At 37.3% G+C, this 4,532-nt stretch overlaps 1 pseudogene; it reads right to left on the bottom strand.

Annotated features, from left to right (window-relative positions):
- Positions 1 to 564: 564 nt before the first annotated feature.
- On the bottom strand, positions 565 to 4,210 carry LOC137763532 (cofilin-2 pseudogene; annotated as a pseudogene).
- Between the last annotated feature and the right edge of the window lie 322 nt (positions 4,211 to 4,532).

Below are 4,532 nucleotides of genomic sequence, written 5' to 3'. Positions count from 1 at the left end.
CGACAACAGGTATTTTAAGAAGATACAAAGGTAACAGGAATGAACACAGGGGCACTAGGATAAATTGATGACACAGTTAACACAACTGGAATTCCTTTTGGGTTGGGGGATTAAACTCATTACAAAAAAAGTGCTTTCCATGCATAGTGTTATATCCGTGCTGCCATGTCACCAAAAGTAGGCTTGCCAAGGCAAGTGAGGTGTACGAATGCTCCAGTCTCACAAAACTGCAATGAAGTGCAACTATAAATAATATTGAATAAAGTTTACCATCTCACCAGTGAATAATACTTTCAAGGCATTCAATTAGCCTAACCCTTTGCAGTATTCTAAGCTATTCACATTGACAATCACCTTCATTGTAGTGCTTGCTACAAGGGAGACATATAACTAGTTGTTTGGGCTAAAATATAACGGGAAGGCATTCCTTGGGTTCTACATAAAAGTAACAGTTTAATGGCAATCTCTGATAGGCTGCTTATATGAATGATATTTCCTTCATTCATTGTGTTGTTAGGACCCAGTGGGAAGAGAAAGGAAAAAAAAAAAGCCCAAAACCTAATACTATTCCAGTTGACTGAGCTGGAGAAACGGAAGCTCCTCAAGATCCAGATGGCACTTGACTTTGATTTTACAGGGTTTTCCTTCAAGTGAAACTACTACGTTGCCTCTCAATTTCTCTCCAAGTGTCAAACGGTCCTTTATTATCATCTAAGCCATTTACTTGCCTCTCATGTTATTACCTCTAATTTCTTTTTAGTGGCATCTATAGAGCTAGCGTAAATCATCTTTTTAAAGGTGCACTTTCAGAAGCCCAGAATGTAAATACTAGGTCTTCTTTCTTAGACTCTTTTGTCTTCTATGTGGCATCTTATTATCAGCAATCATTCATAGGTAGCAACTTCACAAAAGGTGCACAGGGGTCCTCTACAATATCACCAGTGTCACCCACCAAGATCTGATTTGCCTCCTCTACAATTGTCTTCTGTCATCGCTTAAACAGAAGACAACAGCTTTCTTTCTTTTTTTGCTGTCTTGTGTAGACATTACCTTACTTTCCTATCATTAAAAACTTCGATGACTTCATCATTCACTAACTCCAGAAGCCAGTTTCAGAGCGCGCACGTGGAGTAAAATCAGGAAGCAGAGGGCAAAGGCGGCGTTCCGGCCAGGGGGGGAGCTCCGAGGTCCCTTTCGCGCCCCTGGCCACGCCCCGACACCAGACCCCCAGCCAGTGCCCGAGCCCTCCCTGCGCCGCGGGAGGGCCGGCGGGCAGGTGGGGGGAGAGCAGAGGGGCCGCAGCGCCCACCTTGGAGGCCACATTCCGGTTAAAATGGCCGTCTCCGGGGCTTCCCTGGTGGCGCAGTGGTTGAGAGTCTGCCCGCTAATGCGGGGGACACGGGTTCGAGCCCTGGTCTGGGAAGATCCCACATGCCACGGAGCAGCTGGGCCCGTGAGCCACAACTACTGAGCATGCGCATCTGGAGCCTGTGCCCCGCAACGGGAGGGGCCGCGATAGTGAAAGGCCCGCGCACCGCGATGAAGAGCGGTCCCCACTTGCCGCAACTAGAGAAAGCCCTCGCACGAACCGAAGACCCAACACAGCCAAAAATAAATAAATAAAGTAGCTATAAAATTAAAAAAAAAAAAAAGTGACTAATACAAAAATGTCTGATATTCCATTTATTAAAAAAAAAAAAAAAAAAAAAATCGCCGTCTCCGGCCCGGGGCCGTCTTCCCACCTCGGGAGCCCGCAGGCTGCGCGCCTGCCTTACCGCAGGGCTGTCGGCTGAGGCTGCAGCGGCGACCCGGGCTCCCCCTCGGTGGCGCCGCGGGGAGAAGGAGGGGCGGGCGGGCTGCAGCGAGCGCGGGGCACGCCCTCGAAGAATGTTTACAGCGTCATGGACCTCTGGACACTTAAGATAAAGCGCACGTTTTTAATAAACTCCGGTGTTTATTTATTGATTTGACTGAAAAAACAACTCCAAGAAGGCATTTATGTCTGTGGCACCCCGGGCTCTTAAATGTATATTGAAAGAACAAATTTTGCTTTTTAAAATATCTTAGAAGCAGTAACAGCAATACCAAGCATAAAACAATTTAATGCTTAAAATATACAAGGGTCCAACTCAAACACTTTATTCCTTAAAAATTAGAATGAATATAATCTCTTTTAATAACAACCAAAGAGCTGTTTGTTATTCAAACCAGAATAAATAGATATATTTTCCATGTTTTTATCCATATTCTAACAAAAAAGAAAAGCTATTTTTTATTCGTATTCTTTGTAATATTTAGTTTGTTAAAATCATCAATGAAGCAGGAAAATATTGTAGTTAGATAGGAGATACCACAACACAAAGTATGGGTTAACATTTCTTCATTTCTAATAGTCCTCAATATTTCAGAAGATGTAGAAAATTAACATTTTCATGCTGTGGTTGATGGTCATATGTATGCAGTACACTATTTCAGAAGAACAATTTTTAATTCTTTCTGTTTATGAAGAATTAGAAAGTTAAACTTGAAAATGTATGTAATAGGCTCGTTGGGTCTTATAAATGTTTATATGGTTAATGGCACTATTCTTGCACAATATGGAAATGCATCTTATTGTCATGCATTCAGATAAATATGGGATTCTCTGAACATGAACTATAAAACTATATAGAATATTCAACTGTAAGCGGTGAAAAATAAGTAAACTAAAGTCAATTTATTTTTTAAATATAATCTTGTTAAACTCTTGTATACCTAGTTTTTCTTTTGATGTTTTATTGATTGTAAGCTTCAATAATTAGAATGTATCTTCTATCAAATTTTTAAATTTATATGAAACATGGAGAAAATGAGATAACTAACCACTGAGTAACTTATTGATCCCTAGACATTCTTGTTTCAACTATATCTCTCATTCCCCTGCCTCCAGAAGTCTTAGAAAGTGAATTTGCTTTTTGGATGACAAGATGTTCCAGGTGTTTCTTGTGTTTTCCTACCCCGTCCTGAATTTAACCATTTCTCCAAGAATCCCTAAGACATTTTAATGTTTAAATACATTCAGATACCATCATCTAGGTGCTGGTGAACATCTTCATTGCTACTAGGTCATTGTTCCTAGGCCCTTTAGGTGGACCGATGAAAGTTTTAAGGTGAAAAAAACATGAATTCTAACTGGTATTTCCAAAATAAATTTAGAAACACGGAATTTTTATTTATTCCTTTTCATTTAAAAATTTCTGCTACTTCTAATGTTGAAAATATTGGTTCCCAATAACATCAGCAAAATGTTTTTATACTTTACATATAATTTTTGAATACCAATATCGTTAATAAGAATAGACCTACTGAATCAGTATTTTACAATTTAGATTATATATTAGAATATTCTAATATAGTACATATATGAGTATATTTATGTATATATGTATAAATATTTTATCTTTATATACATCTAATTATGATTGTAGAGTCAAATTACTGTAACTTCAAATCACTTGAAATGTGCATTGCTGATTAGTATTTTTGCATTAAAAAATTGCTAATTTTTACACTTAATTTTATTATCATGTTAAACTACTTATAAGTTCTATAGTAAAAACTTACAAGAGTTGCCTCATGGAAGTTTTATTACTCTTATGTCCTCTCTATTCTGCTTCTTCCCTCATTGCATAGAGTGATATTCTATTGTTTTTACTATTTCGTTTCATTTTTATAAACTGTAAATCATTGCGTTTCTACATTGTATTCCTTCTTCATTAGGTACACTGAAATATACATACATGCTGATTTACACATTAATCTTAGCTAAATACATCCTAGAACTAACTTTATAGAAATAAAGAGAAATATTTTCTATTGCTCTATACAGCTATTATGTAATAATAATGCAACCTCTGAAAAGGGTCTTCTTTAAAACTGTAGTGTAATTGACTTAAACTGTTATATTAGTTTCATGTGTAGGACATAATAATTTGATACTTGTATACATTGTGAAGTGATCAACACAATAACTCTGGTTAATATATCTGTCACCATACATGGTTCAAAAAGAATTGTTTCTTCTTGTCATGAGAAATTTTAAGATTGATTCTCTTAGCAATTTTCATATATGCGAGTGTTATTAATTATAGTCCCCATGCTGTACATTACATCTCCATAACTTATTTATTTTATAACTGGAAGTCTGTACCTTTTGATCCCATTCAACCATTTTGCCCATCTCCCACCCCCCACCCTCCACCACTGGCAACCACCAACCTGTTCTCTGTATCTGAGTGTAGTTATTTAGGTTTTTTTTAACTCTTTTTTTTGTTTGTTTCTCATTTAAGTGAGATCATACATAAAGTATTTCCTTTCTCTGTCTGATTTATTTCATTTAACATCATGCCCTCAAAGTCCATCTGTGATATCAATATAGTTATATTTCCTTCTTTTTTATGGCTGAATAATATTCCCTTGTATATGTGTGTGTATGTAAACACACACACCACATCTTAGTCCATTCATCCATCTATGGACACTTAGATTGTTTC

The sequence above is a fragment of the Eschrichtius robustus genome, chromosome 4 (assembly GCF_028021215.1).
Source record: "Eschrichtius robustus isolate mEscRob2 chromosome 4, mEscRob2.pri, whole genome shotgun sequence".
Classification (NCBI taxonomy): domain Eukaryota; kingdom Metazoa; phylum Chordata; class Mammalia; order Artiodactyla; family Eschrichtiidae; genus Eschrichtius; species Eschrichtius robustus.
The sequence above is the reverse complement of the archived record's forward strand: the minus strand, read 5'-3'. Positions and strand labels throughout refer to the sequence as shown.